The sequence below is a fragment of the Hydra vulgaris genome, chromosome 12 (genome assembly GCF_038396675.1).
Source record: "Hydra vulgaris chromosome 12, alternate assembly HydraT2T_AEP".
In the NCBI taxonomy this organism is placed as follows: Eukaryota; Metazoa; Cnidaria; class Hydrozoa; order Anthoathecata; family Hydridae; genus Hydra; species Hydra vulgaris.
Window position 1 is genome coordinate 60,100,838 of NC_088931.1, and position 21,663 is coordinate 60,122,500.

At 28.8% G+C, this 21,663-nt stretch overlaps 1 protein-coding gene across 4 annotated transcripts in view; it reads left to right on the forward strand.

Moving 5' to 3' along the window:
• Positions 1–4,851: 4,851 nt before the first annotated feature.
• The window catches only part of LOC100198472 (polycystin-2), a 93,581-nt gene continuing 76,769 nt past the window's right edge, over positions 4,852–21,663 (forward strand). Inside the window, exon 1 of one of the 4 annotated variants that reach the window (XM_065813935.1) lies at positions 4,852–4,992. The gene's annotated coding sequence lies outside the window, so the exon portion shown is untranslated. Of the gene's footprint in view, positions 4,993–15,137; positions 15,820–21,663 lie in introns of those variants that run through there. The other 3 variants (XM_065813936.1, XM_065813937.1, XM_065813938.1) reach the window with 3 other exon arrangements.

The window sequence follows — 21,663 nt, forward strand, 5'->3', positions numbered from 1 at the left end:
TTTTCAACTTTGTGGCAAGATGAAGTGCAGTCAGCACATTGGTAAAAGAAGCAAGTTACTGTGTTTACTGCTGTATTTTAGTACCAAAATTCATTCTCGTCATCTGTCATAGTTTCAGATGATTTAAGCCATTTAAAAAAAATCTATTCTTGTATTTGTTCATAATTTATTATCTTACTTACATATTAAATCAAGTGTTAAAATACTACAGATTTAGACAGACGCGCCGAGTAATCAATTTAAAAATCGTTTTATTGCATCAGCAATGCCCTGGTTGGAAGAACAGCATGATTTAAAATTATTCTGGAACTTTTTTGCTGCTTCATATGGAAAAGCATTGGTACATGCTATTGGTGGGACCGTTAAAAGAATAGCAACACAAAAAATAATCCAGAGAATATTTATAATAACTCATGCCATAACTTTTAATGAAGCTGTTAAAAATGAGACTAATTTCAATGTCTATTTTGTTTCTAGGGAAGGTTATTATAAATACAAGAAAAAAATTTAAAATTGGTGAGTTATTTACAAAAGCACCAGCAAAACCAGGAATATTTGTAGCGAACCTAATTAACAACAATAATGGAAAAAATAGAAATGCGACCCTATTCAAGTGCCAAGTATTTAGTAAAACAACTTACGTCTTCAGATAAAATCACCGAAAAACTTTAAAACGTTGTTTAGATGACAGCAATATAATATGGACTCGATTTGACACTGATATAGTATGGGCGTGTTCTGAAGATTACTATGTAACTATTTTTATGAAGATGTAATTATATATTTGTCTAATACCTTTCTACTAAGTTTTAAATTTATTAAAAACAGCCCATTTTCCTGGTTTACAATTACTCAAATGTGTCTGGTCATGCTGTGACGTCACGCTGTGACATTTACCACTAGTTAATTAAAGGTGCGCCTGTTTGAAATTTAATTTAAAAAATGTAATTTAGCTAAAAAACTTGTAAGAGTAATGTTTAAACTTTTTGTTTAATGTCAAGTTAATGATTCAGTTCATCTATATTAGGTGAATCACGGTGTTGATATAAAAACTAAAAAACAATGAAAAAATATTGGCTACGTTATGATGTTTTATATTTTATTGCATGAATGAGAGGCTAATATATCCACCCAAATTTTTTTTCTTGTTTTTTGTAGCACCTATTATGAGCTAAGTAAATAGCAAAAAAAATTCTTCTTATATCTATTTTAATATTAAAATATTAAAGACTTAAGCCAAAAAAAAGACGGTTGTCACGCTGTGACGGTCGTGGAATTGCTCTCTATATATACATATATATTATATTTTTAATAACTTTAACCAAATATTTTGGTTAAAGTTGTTAAAAATATAGGTGGTTAGACAGTTGGAGATAAAAATTCTATCATGTCTTACATTACCAGGTCTAACAATTCACTTTGGAAGGTAAATCTTGCTTCAAGAAAATGGAGGGAAATTCACTCTTCCAGAAATTCTTACATCTGAAGTAGCATTGTTCGCTACCAATTATTCTTTTCAAAATGTCAACACTCTCCAATTAAAGAAGCCAATATTATCCAATTGCTCAGAAGGGACTTTTGAGTTTGAAAAGGATCTCACTTTTGCTACAGCATGGGGTTCTCAGTGGCTGTTGAACTTTAACTCAGATAAACCTCAGTTTTTTTCAGCTAATTGTTATTGCAACAAACTAAATATTTCTATATTTATGAACGGTAATGTACTTGATGAGCCATTTACCCTTCATCTTCTAAGATTAACTCTTACTTCCAATCTGTCTTGGAAACCATATATATAACAAATTAGTGTCTACCAAAATTGCATCTCTTTATAGCGAAATCTATTCTTTATCTCTGTAAATCTCAAATCCATCCTTGTATGGAATACTGTTACCACATCTGGAGCGGATCTTTAAATAACGCCCTTTCTCTTTTAGACAAGGTACACAAACGCATTGTAAACATATTTAAACCTGCTCTTGCAGCCAACCTCAACTATTGCCACATCGTTGTAATGTTGCTTCTCTTTTTCTTTTCTATAAATACTATAATGGGCGCTGCTCTAAAGAGCTAGTGTCTCTTGTGCTATCTACTAAAATTCATTTTTGTTTTACTCCTCATTCAATTAAGTCTCATCCTTTTACTGTAACTGTTCCTAAGTGATCTAAAAATTCTTAATCGTTCAGTTTTTTTCCTCGAACATCAGTTCTTTGGAATTCGCTCCTTCATCCTGTTTTCCAAATTTACATAACTTGCAATCTTTTAAGTTGTCTGTTATTCGTTATCTTGCTTTATAAACTTCATCTTTGCTTTTCCAGTAACTTTTAACTTTAATAGTGGTTGCTTGCAGTCTTGATGGAAGTGAAGATGTTTAAATAAAAAATTGATGTAAAAAACTATTTAATTTACTATAACTATTTAATTAAAACTAATTTATTTATTGACATTTTTACTTCTCCGGAGAAAATGATTGAAAAGTAGGCGGTATCGGACGTTGTTCCCAAAAAAGTTATTTTACATAATATGATTATGGAAAATAACTTTCCATAAGTACAAAATGTTTTTTGTTACTCATGAACCAAAGAAAGTATGACTCACTTATGGGTGCATTATGTATTCTTTTTTCTAGCAATGAAGTGAAAGTTGTCAATGACTGCAAACAGACTGCCACAGAACTATCTAGCATAGTTTACAATTCTAAACTAGTTAGTTAAACTATTTCAAAAAAGTTTTCTTTATGCAAACTATGTTAAAATCATTGCAGCCAACCATTTAAACTCTTCCTACCTTATATTGGATTCAAGGAAACTGAACCAGCATTACACGCAAGAAATTCTTTTCAAAAAATAATTACTTTTTTTAACATCTACACAAAGTAAAAATCTAGTTTATTTATTCATCACTGAAAGAATATCAACAATATTACAATAGTTGTTGCAGTAAATAACTGAGTTTTATAAAAATTGAATTCACAAGCCACAGCAAGATTTTTGTTGTCACAAAAGAGAAATCAGATTCAAAATCAGCTGGTTGTTCAAAGCGATTAAAAAATAATTGCTTTTAATCAAAACTTAAGTATATAATTGCGTCACTAGCAAAATAGATCCACTGGTAAAATTATCAAAAAGATCATCAGTTTAAACAAGGAACAACACATTGTATTAAGACTACTCAATGTTTTAAGTTAAGGATAACTACATAACTAGTTACAATAATATATTCTATATTACACAAACAGCGTTTACAAAAGTAAAATAAGCAAGAGAAAGGGGTATGCCAAGCAGTTAATAAAAACACATATGGAAGAAAGTATGACAATGCAGCGCGGGAATAATACAAAGCGATCGGTTATTTGTGGTAAGCCAAACAGACTTCAACGCTTCTGTAACTAACGAAGAATTGTATTTTCGTTAATTAAAGTGACAGTTATTATCTTTGCATTATTATAATAATCGGTAGAATATTTTTTGTTAATGGTTGACTACGAAACAACTTTTCCATTTTCTTACAAGTAACGTATTTTAGCATCACAAACAACACCATCGTTAGAGCATATTAATTCTTCAACGCGTGCACACTTTCACCACTGTTTTTTGCAATTATAGTTTTCGATCAACAGTATGTTATTTAAACCAAGGGCATATGATTGGATACATTCTTACAAATCAGAAGCGCCGACAAAAACCGAAATTTTATGTCGCTTTAATTTTTTAAATAGTCCATTTTTGAAATAATTTAAAAAAATAAACATTTAACATTTTACTTTGCTAACTATTTTTTTAGTAATAAAACACTTTTAGGAAATTTTTTTTACTTATAAAACACTAACTTTTAGGAAATATAAAGACAACATTAACGTCAAAAATAATGTTTTGTTATATGCAATATCTGATATACTAGAATAAATACTGTAAAGTGAAATTTTCTACGAGTTGTAGGTCACATCATAGGTTATTTATAGATTGAACTAGATTGTTTGAAATCTCTACTCTCTACAATTAGGTTTAACAAACCTTATAAAGGTTAAAATTAAGATATTTCTCATTTTTGACGGAAATCAAAATTTTTTTTTCTTACAATTTCGTTTTGATATTTTTTGGTAACTGAGTTTTTTTTTTTTACCAAGCTGCTCAATATACCTAAAGGGGTAAGTTGATCAACCTTCCCTAACGGGGTAATTTAAACAACTGTGTAATTACAAGCCGTATTGGTGCAGTTTCCGACTGAATAAATTATTTTTTTAATTGTTGCTGACCAATATCGATGCGATGTTTGTTTATCACTACGCCTGCAAACTATGTGTTGCTTGCCTTGATCATCAGAGTAGCTAATATTAAGATTCCTCAAGTGGCATATATTTTTTATTAATATCTGATTTCTTAAATTTGCTTTGCAAAGTGTCGATATACTTTGGAATGTTGTCATATTTGGAATGGTCTCCAACACCAAAAATTCCTACGGGCGCTATGCATAGTCATAACTTATTTAACTCATAAAATGTTTCATGACGTTTGGCGTTGAATTTTGATATTACTCATAGTAATATCAACAATACCAAGCTTTAAGTTTAACGTTGTTTTAAGTTTAAAAGTTGCTTTAAGTTTATTACAAAAATATTTGTGCTACTACATAAAACATCATTATCAACACCATCAACACCACCAAGTTTGTCGACATATATGATGTTATATATGTTTTTTAAAGTTTTAATTTTTTATTAATTTATCAAGCTAATAAAATTTCTGAATGAAATTTTTGTTAGCCCTATGAAACAACTGAGCGGATTATTGAAGAATATTTTTCATTTTGAATAATCAATTTATTTTTCGAAATCTCTATGATAACATCAACTGTGTTTATTTCATTTAAAACTTTGTTAAATTCGCTACATTTTTTTGTCAGTTGTAAATCAAATTGAAAAAATAATCAAGGAAGATTAAGAGCGAAAAAGAATATAAAAATCAATAAAAAACACAAAAAGATTCAATTTTTTAGGTAAGTTGTAATAACTTTTTTATTCTAAAAAAATGGTCGTAAAGATTTTCATTGGTTTTCCTTGTAAAATCCAAATCTAAATGGATATTTATTTCCCTGTAAATAAGATTTTCATTGGTTTTTCCTGTAAACAAATCAGAGTTAAACAAAAGTGCAAATCTAAATCGATATTTATAATATATTCGATATTTATTATAAATATCGGTATTTATTGATTCGATATTTATAGTAAATATCGATATAATATATATTGATATAATATATATCGATATAATCAAGCAATAATAAAGACTATATTAATAACTTTATTTTAAAATTTTAGTATAAGTATGTGTTATATATATTTCTTTTAGTTATTTTTATTTAATTATAACATATAATGTCATAATTAAATAAAAAATATATATTATAATATATATATATATATATATATATATATATATATATATATATATATATATATATAAATACAAACATACCCTAACCCAAAGCTTATAAGTTGATACATATAGATTTCGCTGTGAGTATCTTTATTGTCAGACAATGCATACACTTTTGTATAAAAGATGCGTACAAGGAAATTTTAAATGAAATAAAGAAACGATGCTCAAGGTTTCAAAATACATACGGGTGTATAAAAGTGTGCCTCATAAACTTTTTGTTCCTATATAATTTAGTCATTTAAAGGTGGAAACCGTGTGAAAGCCATCTTTAAAAATGAAATCAAGGAGGTATAACCAACTGAAGTTTATAAAAGATAAATTGAAAAGATAGGGATTAAAATCTCTTTAGGAACTGATTTTATTCTCTAACTTTTCGGCGGAGCACGCAGTTTAAGAATGCAATACACAACTACAAAAAATTTTAATCAATATATATCTAAATATAATATCTAAATAGTTTTTGACATATAATACGATCCTAAAAAATACATTTAACATATATAGTTTGAATAGCTTTGTATAATCTATTATTTAAAAAGCATGCGCATATCTCTGCATGCTATTAATTGCATAAGTTGTAAAACCTGGTGCAATAAGTTAAGGATTAATTAAAAATTAATTTAAAATGTCTTTTAAACGTTTAAATTTTTTTTTATAAATTTTAAGTTAAATTGTTTTTAATTTGTACTTGTATTATATTTGAATATTTCATTTTTATATTTATACTTTTTAAATATTACATTTGCATACTAATTATTTATCAAGACTTATTGTTTTCTAACTAGAATCTCTTGAGTATTGCAGAGTTAAATTTGATCTTTATATGACTTATAAAATTGTACATAATCTCGTTGATTTACCATAAATACATTAATGATACTAGAAGATTTTTTTACAGCGAAAGAATCATTAAAGTGTGGAACTCACTTCCTGACCACATTTAAACTCGCCCTGACTGTCAGCATTCAAATCGAATTTAAAAAAGTAATATTTAAATTGTCATGCCATCTACAAACAATTTATTAACATATTACTCATATTGAATTGCTAACATTTTACTAACAATTACTAACATTTACTCATATTGAATTTTTTTTTTTTTTTAGTAACTTAGTAATTACCTGCCTCACAATTTTGTATTTTAAACACTTTTCAAATCAAAATAAATAATAAAAATAATTTTACTTCATTTTCATACTTATCCTTTTTGAATTCTTACTTTAGAAAAAATAAAAAGCAGGTGATGATATAATTAGGGATGCAACGTTACATTTTCAAAACATTTTGGATATTCGACTTACGAGTCGTCTCTTTCCTTAAGAATTAGTCAAATAGAACCAAAAATTAAATCACTAGTTAACATCATTCACTTTTTTTTAATTTAAACTTTTATAAACGTAGTTATTTTTTATACTAATTGATCAAAGTATCCAAGTATCGAAAATGTATTGCTGCATCTCTAAGTATAATTATTAGGGGTATGATGTCTACTTTTAGCCTATGCCGATGATGATGCTAATTAATACAAGTCGATACCGATGCATCGGCCCTAAGTTTGAATTTATACTCTTTTTTTTTTTTACAGATAGGTAAATTAGGATTTTTTCAAATATAATGTTAAGGGTCAATTTTTATGTTTATATATATATATATATATATATATATATATATATATATATATGTATATATATATATATATATATATTTTTTTTTTTTTTTTTTGAATGTAGATATCATGTATGAGAGTATGTAAATTATTATTTTGTAAACATCAATAAATACGAATTTCTCTCAATACTAAATTTATTTTTTAAAAGAAATTTTCGCTGGATTGTTGTGACGTCTTCAGCTTAAAAGTTTTTTAGCCACATACATAAGACATTGTGCAAAACAAATTAACTGGGACAGTTGCAGAACTTATCGATGCTAAAAAGTTTGATAGGAAAGTTTGTGAGGCACTTGATATACAGTACCACCAATGTGCCCCTCAACAAAATGGTATCAATTTAGATGAGGGGCAATATGTGTCAATAAAATTTGGACACCATTTCTGGCGCACATACGTCAGAAAAAAACGAAATCATCCCATTGACATAAAATAGAACTGCCATTATATAAATAAGATATAAACAAAAACAAACAAAAAACTTTTAAGACGCTGGTCAGAACAATCCAGCGAAAATATATTTAAAAGTCATTTCTTGTTATACGATACGTTTATAAATATATAAATTGATTTTAATAAAAAAGGCAACGTAAAATTATTTTTTAAATATGTTTTGATATAATAATATATTAACAATATTTCGCTGACCTATTGGTGGTCAGCGTCATCGGGTAATGAAAAAAATCGTTACAAAATAAAAAAACCAATCAAATAATATAATAGTGACGTCAGTTATATTTTTGTCAAAATTGGTCCCTAAGTTTTTGTTTTCACATTATCCCCGTCATCTCTGTTTAGAACAGTTTGCCCAATACCTATCTCGTGACAAATTCTTGCTTTATTTATTGTGCAGTTTGGATCTATAAGTCATATAATCATAAATTATAAAAAGATACTAAAAATGTAAGAGCCCCTGATAAAAATCTATACAAAAAATATTTAAAGGTTTAGTGGTCGCAGGTATGCATATATAATAACTCAGGCTTATACATGCATTTTCGTTTATCAACTAATTATTTTTTTGCATACAATGGAGAAACACAAAAATAAAAAAAATGGATGATTTCAAAATAATTGGCATCAGCCGATTGCTACCAAGACCGATGCATCCGTGCACCACTAATAATTATGAAAATGTGCATTGACGATGCAGTGAATCAAATCGAAAAAACAAAAACAAATTGAAACAAAATTTCTTCAAAATCAAAAAAAAAAAATCTATAAAAAAACCCCGCCATAAACAAACAAGTCTAAATTAAAAAAAAAAAAAAATAGTAAAATGTTTTTTTAACACACTTACTGATTTATATTATTTAAATTCATTACATTGTTACAGGTTGTTTAAAAACATAAGATTTAATTTTATATTATAATTAGTATTATTTTTATTTAGTAGTATACAAAATAGTTCGATACAAATATAATGAAAGGAGTAACATTAATATTATTGTTAATAACGATATGTGTGCAGAGGCGATTTTACAGGTGTGTGTGTAGAAGGAGGAGGGGGGAGTGGACACCCCCAAAGAAATATAACGGATAACAACTTTTTAATTTATTTTGAATAATTCAAGCAGCTATCTGGTCAATAAATTAAAAATAAATTAAAATGTATTTTATTAAATTTAAAATAAGTAATTTATTTATTTACTCAAATTATCCTGATAATATTTTTTAAGGAAATATTTATTGTTAAATTTGTTTCGTCATTGTCATTCTCATCATTTTTGCTCTAATTAACACTATAACGTAAAAAAAGTTTTGATTTCAACTCTAAATTTGTCCTGTAGATACCAATCTACGATTAGCTCCAACGGTTTAACTTCATAATGATTTTTTTATATGAAAAAGAGAGGTTGAAAAATAAGTAAATGGATATATTGCGCCTGAATGAACCAAATCTTACATTGCGCCTGAATGAACCAAATCTTACAAGAACATTTGTTTGAAGTTAACAGTTCAATTAGTAACTTATGTTTCCCTCTTAATTCTTACCTCAAAAAATTTGCATTATCTTTTAAAGTTTTCAAAAGGTATTTAAACTCCCCTAAAAAATAATTCAAATTTTTTGAGGTATTTTTTAAATTTAAACAAAGTAGTAAGTCCTGATGAAATTAATGGCAAAAAGTTTTTTTGATGTTTTTTTATATTATTGTTTGATATTTTAGAACATGTTTTAAAAAACAATGAATATATTCTTATTATAAAAAATGAAACAACTAAAAGTTAATTTAGGCCGCATAACTGCAGAATCACCTGTGGCAGCTCAGGATGAAATAATGTAATCTTAAACTAACAATATTTTATTCATTCATACACTGCAAAAAACAAGACCATTGATTAACAAAAAGGTGATCATATATCACAGAGGCGGATCTAGGATTTTATATAGGTGCAGCTAATATTTGTCAAACTACGTCATAATTGCATCTATTTAATAAGTCAGTTAGTCTACGTCAAAAAGACGTCCGATAATTACGACATGGAAACGCTGCCAAACATTTTTTAAATCTAAGCGTCGGTCTTACAATGATAAATTGAAAGGTTGAACAGCTTTTGAGGCCTTTACTTGGTTTCACTTTTTGTACACATATATTTTTTTATTTTTAATGGATTCTAGTAAAATAACTAATACTAAAAATACAAAATTTGCCTTGGCTATTCTGTTCGTAAGTTAGACATACGATGTCTTACTTAGATCCTCAAGAAGCTATTTCTGTATAAATTGACATTAAGGCAACGTCATTCAATCACTTTTCTAACAATTTACTTCTTGAATAAGTTTTTATTATTTAGGTATTGTACCTGAAATTGAATCTTTGAAAAAGTCCAAGAGTTTTGAAACCAATGAATATCGTCAAAAAATATCGTCAAAAGTTATGACGATAACTGGTTGGGAAACCAGTTATCGTCATAACTTTTGTTTAAGAAATAATAAATAGAATTTTGATTGTTTTTTTGTAAAAGAAATATTTTTATAAAGAAATAATAGATAGGGGTGTGTGATTGATTTTCCGAAGAGGCTTCCATAAATCCAACTCTGCATGAATAGAGGTTGGATGCGAAGATCAGAATGATAGACATTCAGAAATTCCTGAAAGTTGATTTTCCAAGCTTAGTTAACTTTCAGGCAACTTAACATGGCGGTTGGAACTGGAAACGTCCAATATAAACAAACATGTTATCAGTTTGAAATTTTATTGAACTAATAAGATCATTAATAAGGTGGTCCAGTAAAGGTAAATTTATAGAATGCTTAAAATAATCATATATTAAAGTTTTTTTAATTGTCAATTTCAAGTCTCTGAAATTTGAGATTATATCATATTGCTATCTAAAATTTTAATTCAGTCATCAACTATGAAGAGTCCTTTGCAGAAGTATCACTATTGAATAATTTTTAAGTATTATTATCTAATTCTTCCAAACCTTTGAAAAATCTTCACAAGTGTTATAGTTACTGTCTATATGCCTAATAACAATAGACATCTGTTCACGATGTCTATTGTTATTAGGCATATAGACAATCTGAGACTATTAGATTCATCAGCTAAAATTGAAAAGGAGTTGCTTTTATTGATTTCAGAAATTAGTTTCAATAACACTAATCAAATCTAGAATTCCCTGTAATTCTAATTAGTATATTCATTACCCAATTATCTTAATCGAAACTAAAGCTAATAAAACAAACAGATTCTATGATAATTTGCGGTTGGAGGGAAAAATACGATTTTGAAAAATAAAACAATTATGATGTTGCTTACATATACAATATAAATGTATATATGTCATTAGTGTTAAATGTCATATTTATTTGTATTAACTGTGTATACACTTTATTTATTGCACTATTATATTTCCAACAGTGTTTGGTATAGAATAAATAAAGCAATTAAAAATATCTTGTGTGTACTTGATTTGGTACAGCTTAGAAATCTTTAAAAAAAGTTTTGAAAATCTACAAAGAAGTAATTTGAATCATTTCAAAGTAAACAAACAATTGTTATTAGTTTGTTATCATTTTTATATACTTATTCACCATGAGCTCCAGAGGATGTGTAAACAACCAAGACTTGCTCTGCAACATTTGTGGATTTTTTACTCCTGTAAGACATCGCAAAACAATGGCACCTTTGATAAAGACTGATAAAACTCTTGGACTTTTTCAAACTGCATATTTTCATTATTTTGGATGCCCCATTGGTGATCAGGACAAAAAATGGGTCTCTGTAGGAACTATTCTTTGGTGCTGGCATTGTGGTTTAATAGTAGGAAAAAACATCTGACATTTGGTGTGCCTATGGTATGACATGAACAACAAAATCATGTAAATGACTGCTTCTTTTGAGTAAAATTACTGGACTGAGCTTAAAAACAAGAAAAAAAAAAATTATCCCACTGTAGCATCTGCTATAAAACTAGTTCCACATAGTTCTAAGTTGCCAGTTTCCATGCCACCCCTAGACAAGCAAATTATAGCAACTTCAGAGAAGAGGAATCAGAACAAGAAAATCCTTCATCTAATACTAAATACCAGACGGAAAAATGCATGTCTGTATCTCATATCATATTGCTATCTAAAATTGATTAGCTAAATCAGCAAGATCTAAAGGATTTGGTAAGGGACGAGGCAGAAATGTTAACATCAAGACTTGAACAATAGAATTTGGTTGATGGTGATGGGTGAATTACATTCTTTCGTAGCTGAAGTTCTGAACTGTCAGGCTGTTTTCAGACAGTTAACCAGCTGTGCTTTTGTTCAGATCATGAAAGACTGTTTTCACTTTTTGATGTTAAACATAACCGTGATGATTAGTGTCTGTTTGTTAATTCCAGTAAATTTAATCTAAAGGCCGTGCTATTGCATAATGGAAATACATATCCAAGCATTCCAGTTGCACACTCAGTACACTTGAAAGAATTCTACAAAAACATGGTTAGACCGCTGAATGCATCTAAGTATGATCAGTACAAATGGAAAATATGTGGCGATCTTAAAGTATTTAGTTTATTGTTTGGCATGCAGAGTGACTTCACAAAATACATGTGCATTTTATGTTCGTGAGACAGCTGAGCAACGCAGGAGCACTACATGAAAAAGAACTGGTCCCCGCGTAAAAAATTTACTCCAGGACAGCACAATGTTAAATCATATCCAGTGGTTGATCAAGGAAGCATTCTCCTGCCACCACTTCTTATAAATCTAGGACTCATTAAAAACTTTGTCAAAGCTCTGGATCCAGAGAGCAATGGGTTCAAATATATGCGTTAAAGTTTTCCAGCTCTAAGTGACGTCAAAGAAAAGGAGGGAATATTTGTTGGCCCACAAGTTCGAGTTCTCCTAAATGACACAGAGTTTTCTAATAAACTAAATGTTAATAACACAGAGCATGGAATGCTTTTAAAGATATCTGCAAATTTTTTCTAGAATCACAAAAGCTCCCAACTTTGAAGATAAAGTTGGAGAACTACTTAGTGCATATCAAGATCTAGGTGATAAGATGTCTTTAAAAATACACTTTTTAAATAGCCATCTGAATTTTTTTGAGAGAATCTTGGTGCAGTCTCAGAAGAGCATGTAGAACGTTTTCACCAAGACATTGGCACTATGGAGAAGCACTACCAGGGACGATGGGACCCTGGAATGATGGACGACTACTGTTGGATGCTTAAGAGGGAATGTGAAACACTGCACAGAAGAAAATCGAAGAAAACACACTTTTAATGAAATATTTAGTTCCATAGCAGCAAACACAAAACATGAAGCAATCAATGGACATCGGATGAACTGCATTTATTTTCCACATAGGCCTCATGGTAAACAAAACTACAATAGGATTGGATGAACAGTTTTGTAATCTGAATTGGTCTGTTCACTGTATTAAAATTATAAAATGAATAACCTGTTAGAATAAAAATGTATAAAAACATAATTTATTTTTGTTTCTATTACATATGTTAACCATTACATATGGGGCAGTCAGCCTTGAATGGTTAAGACAGAAGAATCTCTTCAAAAGTCTTAGTACAACACTCTATATGTCAATTTTGTTGGTTTTAGATATGTATGTTGCTTTTTGAAGGGCTGATATTAAATGATCTTATAAAATAGTGTCACCTGCATAAATTTTAAAATTAAGTAGTTTAACAACCTTTCCTTCAAATTTTCTTTTTGAGGACTCTCCTATATTATAGGAGAGTCTCCTATATTATAGGAGAGTCTCCTATATTATAGGAGAGTCTCCTATATTATAGGAGAGTCTCCTATATTATAGGAGAGTCTCCTATATTATAGGAGAGTCTCCTATATTATAGGAGAGTCTCCTATATTATAGGAGAGTCTCCTATATTATAGGAGAGTCTCCTATATTATAGGAGAGTCTCCTATATTATAGGAGAGTCTCCTATATTATAGGAGAGTCTCCTATATTATAGGAGAGTCTCCTATATTATAGGAGAGTCTCCTATATTATAGGAGAGTCTCCTATATTATAGGAGAGTCTCCTATATTATAGGAGAGTCTCCTATATTATAGGAGAGTCTCCTATATTATAGGAGAGTCTCCTATATTGTAGGAGAGTCTCCTATATTATAGGAGAGTCTCCTATATTATAGGAGAGTCTCTTATAATGTATTATAGTTGATTCTACTAACAATAAAATCAACTTATAAGATCCTCTTTAATTGAAGTTTAAATTCAAAGATTAAAATATTTAAAAGAAATAAAAATTTAATACTTTAGTAGCCAACATATTAAACAAATATAATATTAAAAACATTTATAGCATTTATAACATTTAAATGACAATAAAAATTGTTTATATAGCTCACTAGCAAAACTATTAAACTGTTGAATAAAATTAGAATGTTATAAGAATATAAGTTAAATGTCATAAGAATGTTATAACAGTAAAATCAGAAATAGTTGTATATTGGTAAACATAGTAACAGTTAGAAAAAGCATTTTATCTTTTTATAATAAATATAGTTCATAAAAACAGTTGAAAATCGTACATTAGGGTTATGACTTTTTTTCAACCCCATGCTCCTGTACTGTGATGATGATACTGTGTAGTTTGATGAACTTTTACCTAAAAAGCACGAAATGAACTATTATTTGCATACCTTTTGAAAAAAGTTCACCCTGCCATTGAAAAATCGATTTTGACATAAGTACTACTATGTAACCCAGTGGGCACAAGACGTATTTTAAACGTTTAAAGTATGTATTAATGCGTTTTAATACGTGTTTTAAACATTATAAATACGTCTTGTGCCCACTAGAATTACATATAGCACTTATGTCAAATCGATTTTTCAATGGCGGTTTTTCAAAAGATATGCAAATAAAAGTTCATTTCGTGCTTTTTAGGTAAAAGTTCATCAAACTATAGTACAGGAGCATATTTAAAATCCTACATATTTTAAGTATGTAAATTAGGGTTATGACTTTTTTTTACAGAAAATAAGTCATAGCCCTAATATACATACTTTAAAGCTACAAACCTTGATCTAAAATTTCGGTATAAAAACATTCATATTCATCTTCTAGCCAAAAGCTTATCAATAAATTAAACTGGTGAGATATTTAAATCATTTGGTTTATTAAAAAATTATTTTTTGCATTTTGCTTTTGTTGCATTTGGAACATTATTCTTTCAAAACATATCCACCATAATTATCAACTTACTTAGAAAATTATTATTCTAGCCACGGGCTTCGAGTGTTAACGGTGCACGACCTTACAACAAAAACATATGGATGGTTAAGTGCCAAACCTACCTATACAACAAAGTTGAAAAAAAATTAGTTTATGTTAAAAAAAGATTTATGTAGTATTTTTTTGATAACACCAATATACTATAATTAAAATTTTTAAGTGCACTTAACTGCAAATACATTTAATTTTTTTGGTTTAGTGGCTTTTGCTGAAGACTTTTAATCTTTGCGTCTAATTATCTCATTGCTGGTTTGGCGCTAAGTCATCCATATTACTTTGAAAAAACTTTAAATTAAATTAAAATCGAGTCGTTTCTACATTAATACATTAAAATTTCAATTTTGAGTAATCGCTTTTAAAGGCTATTTTACACGGCAAAAAAAAACAGACTTGATGTGATTAATAACTTTTTTTTTGAAAATATGTTGAAATACTATTAATTAAATTAAAACATCTGTATTAAAGTATACTGGAAATTTAAAAATAGACTACAATATAAATAAAAATAGAAACTAAAACGATTACTTTAATATACTGTTTTACAAAAAGAGTCTTCTACATCAAAAACGAATATAGAAATGTTTAAGAACATGGCGTAGGTGCTTCACTCTATACATTTGTAAACTCAAGCTCATGAAATTGATAAAAGTTAATAAAAGTATGATTTAGAAATTACATACTAAACTGCACTCTTAAATTATGCATCAAAAAAAAAATTGTTATGAAAATTTTAGAGCTCTAGCTACCCTACAACTATTTGTTGCAAATCAAATTGAGCATTACATATGGTTGCTTATAAAAAGATATTTCAGAAATCTTTGAGTCATCTTAAATCATTTGCTATACAATTGAAAAAGCTGGCTTAAATATGATTAAATAAACTAAACTTGATTATCGATGGTTTTTGTATAAGATACTTAAATCAATTCACAAATGGCTGGTTAAAACATTGTCTCATTTAACAATTGTTTTGTTACATTACGGTTAAAGATAAATAGGTATAAAAGTTTTTAAAAGTAAATGTAAATTCATTTATCAAAGAAAATTTAAATATAAGTAGAAATCCATTAGTTATTTTAGCACTTTTTAAAACCCTCCCTCCTTGTCAAGTCAACAATTTGTTAAAAAACTTCCTGTAATCTTCCTAATAAAATACTGCAATACAACTTTAATGAATTTTTCATTGACTAGTTATTAATGCAAAACTATTAATTTTTCATCTTAAAGTTTGTTTTAAACTCTTCTCTCCCACATGTCAATTGTTATCAAAAAAATTTTATTACTCCCTTATTTTGCTGACATAACTAATGAGCAATTCCAAAGTTTTTTAATTTTAAAATATTATTCTTTGCTCTATAAAATTTTGTAATACATAAAATAATTAATGAGATGAATTTAGCTTTAAAAAGCACTAATTATGTTTGTCTTCACAATTAACACTAGCTTTATTTGCCAACAGTTAAAGTCAAGGTTCAAATCTTTTATTATCACACCTAACTCATATAAGTCATAAAGTGTAATTTAACAAACAAATAATATGTGTCATAAAGTATGGTAGTGGTGGAGAAATACAAATGCTAATTTAGAAAGCAAGACATACAGTGTTTAAACCCTATCACATTCCTGGTAGTAATGCCAGGGATTTGATGGGGTTAAACATGTCTCTCTCCCTGATAGTCTTGTTTATCAAGGTTTATATGTGTTATATTCAAGCTGTAACAACATAAAAAGATCAAAATTAATGGATTTTTTATTTATCAAGATTTGAATTAATGTTTATTTAATTAATCAATATGTTCTGACAAAAGATCTTACAGCCAAGGTCACTTATAAATACTTTAAATTATTCTTAAGTAAATACACCTCTAATATATAAAAATATATTAATGGTGTTAAATAGTACTAATTATGCAAATAATGAATGTATTTTGTTGACAAAAAGTAAAAATTAAAATGCAAGACCAGAATTTTTTTTTTTATTACTTGATAGACTGCCTGCCCCAACTAAACTCTCAGTCGATGTAGCAGCACTCCCTTGCGAGTCAGGCTATAAGGTAATGGATGTATCAGCACTCTGTTGCAAGTCAGGCTATTTGTCAGTCGATGTAGCAGCACTCTGTTGCGAGTCAGGCCATAAGATAGTCGATGTAGCAACACTCCGTGCATGATTTAGAGTAAAAATGAATAAAAATAAAAACATTTTATTAAAAAAAAAATAAGAATAAAAAGATTTTGTTAAAAAAATAAAAATAAAAACATTGTTTGTATTATTAAAAACATTCAGAATGTTTTAAAAACATTCCGATTAATTTGTAGTTAAATTAATGGTTTTAACTTTCCGACAACACGCAAATGTTGGACGAAAATCAAAGGTAATTAAAAGTGACATATTTGTTGGCATAAGAATCATTTTTTTCTTTCCGTACTCCCAAATGCAACAATATATAAAACTTTATATATATATATATATATATATATATATATAAATATAAATATAAATATAAATATAAATGTAAATATAAATATATATATATATATATATATATATATATATATATATATATATATATATATATATATATATGTATAAGGTGACCATACGTACATGTTTGATGCGTACAGTAAGCGTTTGGTGGTAGTTAATAGTACTAATTATGCAAATAATAAAAATGCTAATAAATTGACAGCAGCAAAAATAACAAAAATAAGATAATATAATATTAATAACAAATCAATATCAATTTTAAAACAACTGAATATATATATATATGTATATTAGGGATATGACTTTTTAATTTTTTTTCAAATAAAATGTTTCCTGTATCATAAATCGATGAACTTTTACCTAAAATCATGAAAAAAGGCCCAAATAGCTTTCTGCAACAAAAAAAGGTCACCCCAAAATAAAAATTTGATTTACCATTTTTATACATTCATTTTTGACCGATGTTTTAATCTTAAGCTTAATTCTCAGCTTAATTCTATTTATTTCATTATTTTGTTATGAATTTATAAATATAACGCCACACGTTACCATGGCAACGAAACGGCCGTGTGCCGGCAAATACTCGGAATTGTTATGTGATGACGTCATTGTGTTACCACGGTGATATAGACGACTGTAACAGACTGTAGAAGATTATAGAACTTAGTAGAACATTCTGGAAGCTCTAAATAATTATATAAGCGTGCTGCTGTCAGAGCTCAGTGTTGATAATGTGAATAGTTCTATGAAGTACTCTGCGTGTAACTGAGCTAATAAGGAACTACTGTAGCGAACTAAAGACGCTGTAAGTGTACGAAGTATAAGTAGTTGTAGCATTATCGTTAGGATACGGACTGGATTATCGAACTGTTATCAACATTGACTGGATTATCGAACTATAATTGGATTACTATACAGTTAGAGTATTTTATTAATTAAACGACTTTATTAAACGGATATTTACGCTCAGCTATCCGTAAAGTCGTAACAATATTATATGATGTCTCACAAAAAAAGTCATACCACAGTAACAAAGAACAAGAAGACTTGGACTAAAAATTTGGTGAGATTTCAAGAGTCACACAGAAGAAGAGGAAGCGTGGCTGTAGAAGAACATTCACTCAATGAAAAAACCAGAATACCACTTCAATTGCAGCTCGTAGGAAGATACCAGTTTCTCGGAGCATATGTTAAAGGAAGAAAAGAACGAATAGACCAAATTTCTAAGGAAATTACAAAATTGTGGGACAATAAACTGAATTTTCCACGTGTGTCTGATCAAGTGATAAGAGCAAAGCTTATGAAGGTGCTGAAGGTCTATGATGAATGTGTCAAGCGTGGAAAATATGATGTTCTCAATGCATTATTTGACATCACGAAAGTGAATGGCCAGTGGTTATCCTCGGAAGATAAACGTCTATACCACCTACAAAAAGAAAGTAAAGGACAGGTGGGGTACTCAACAGGACAAGTGGCAAGTAAAGAAACCATTCACCCTTCCAAGAGAAGGAAAGTCCAGTCTGGAACAGCAATACCTTCCACATCACAAGTCCTGTCTACCACAGACAGTGGTACTGAATCTGAAAACTGCAAAAGTAAGAGTGAAGATGATGAAGACGACGACGGTGATAAAGACGATGATGAGGACACTCAGAAAAAAACTAGAAAGCACTACAAAAGTAAATTTGCTGTAAGTATGGTTACATCAAGTGGAGTTTCCACAAAGAAAGCTGCTAAAATATGCAATGTATTATCACAACAAGGTATTGATATTCTAACTCCAAGTCAATCAGCAATTTACAAGTCCATATTCAAAGAGGCAGGTAAATTAAAAAAAGAAATGATACAACAACTTGAAATGGAACAGTGGTCCTTACACTTTGACGGCAAACGAATAGATGATAAGGAATATCAGGTAGTTGTACTTCAGAATGAAAGAACTGACGTGAAACTTGATGCACTGCGTTTAAAAGATGGCAAAGCTGAAACTGTTGCTGAAAAAATTGCCAAACTTATTGATGAATACAATTTGTGGAATTCAATTAAGATGATCATTACTGATACAACAAACGTCAATACTGGGAAGAGAAATGGAGTTGTTGTGAAGTTGCAACGTATGTTTAAATTAAAGGGTGTCACAATACCACAATTTATCGGTTGTCAGCATCACGTACTAGACAGGATTCTCCGTCTGGTGATGGACGAAGAACTTGGGGGTGATACCAAATCTCCAAACATTGAATACCCATTTGTGTCTGAACCGTTGAATAAGTATGATGAACTGAAGGATAAGTTTGTGAATGGAACTGTAGAAATTCTTGATAAATCAGGGTGGAGAGACGATATGAAGTTTTTGTACCATTTAACAAGAGTGTTTAGGTTCTATGAAGAACAAAGAAACTTCCCTCTGATTCACTTTCAGAACATTCCTAATATGAGCAATGCCAGATGGAACTCAAGAGCCATTCTCGCCATTCTGGCGTTCATTCTTATGCCTGAAAGGAGAAAGAATTTGGAGAAGGTTTGCAGGTTCATTTCATATGAGTGGGCAGAACATTGGTTTAGTAGTCAAAAGTACAATGACAATGACTTCAAGAATTTATCTGATGTATTGAAGCCTTACAAAAAGGCATTGCAGTCATTCAAAAATCACTGGAAGAAAGAGCCATCCGTCATCGACATACCACGAAGTAATCAGATAGCTGAACGTGCAATCAAGGTGATGCAAGACCTGTATGCTTCCTGCAGAAAGAAAGACAAACTGCAACTTCGATTCATTCTAAGTAATAAGCGCTAGACTCTTTTTGAGACGTGAGCATCATGTGACCCATGTACTAAACACAGTAGGCCTATAGACACAGACAGTTATGTATATTGTTGTACTAGACGCTTTGATACTGTTAATTTTGTAATACTTGTATAATTATATATCACATAATGTTTTTTGTTATATCACAGTACATGTTGCATAAATAAATAAAATAACAACAGGAGTATGACTCTTACAACATCTTCAGCCTTTAATATTCATTTACTGTACAAAAGTGTACCTATTGAAAATTCGATTTTTTGGTTTTGGGGTGACCTTTTTTCAAAATATGTCAAAATGAAACATCTATTCGTTCTTTTTACATAAAAGTTCATTGAATTACGATACAGGCCTAGTAGGTTGCAAAAAAGTCATATCCCTAATGTATATATATATATATATATATATATATATATATATATATATATATATATATATATATATATATATATATATATATATATATATATATATATATATATGTGTGTGTGTGTGTTTATATATATATATATGTTTGTGTACGCGTTTATATATTAAAAAAAAGGCAAATAAAATTCTTTCAAAAAATATTATTTAAAAGACATTTTAGAAATAATAAGAAGACAGAAAGAAATAATAATTAAATTTTCTAAAATTAAAAAATCAAAATAAATAAAATTCTAAAAAACTTAACTATAAGACACGAAACTAAATGAATTAAATTCCCGTAAACATTTAATAAAAAAGTTTTTAAAATTCCCATTAGAGAAGAACAAAAATTACTTAAAAGATTTTTCATCTGCAACAAAGAAAATGCGCTCGTTTTATGCAAATTTTGTTTGCTTTTTAATGTCTTTTTTCCCTAAATATTGTAAATAACGCTTTGCGATTTGTTTTGATAAGAAGTTCTGATTTTAGGTTTTTATAACTATTTATACATTAAATTCAAAGAATGAAGAGGTTAAACACATTCAATGACAATTTAAAGAAAATATTCCTTTCTTAACGCAGATCAAAGATGAGCTCCTCAAATGTACTATTTGTCAAAGCCTATTTGACATTAGTAGTCATGGACAGTCTGCAATTGAAGATCATTGCAAATCTATCAAACACAAAATGGCATTGGATGCTTCTATATCGTCAAATAAAATCACAAAGTTGGTGAAGAGTTAATTAAGAAATTTTATAATCCAAGATTTGCTTGTGTGCATACAAAATGTGAAGTAATAATTGTAAACTTGCTCTTTATTTTGATGTCAAAGAGGGAGTGCAAATTCAGATGATTAACATGGATTGTTTAAACGGAGAAACATCAGGTATTTTATCAGAAGTTATCTATAAATGCATTAGTGCTAACAATATTTCTTCAAAAGTTTTGGCTATTTCTGCAGACAACACCAATACCAATTTTGGAGGTTTAAAATGAAACAGTAATAACAATATTCAGAAAAAGGTAATCGTTAAGCTAAACCGTAAAATCATTGGTATCAGTTACATTGCTCATATTTTATCAAACGCAATAAACACTGCATCTGGTTGTTTATCGATTGATCTGGAGATAATTATTCC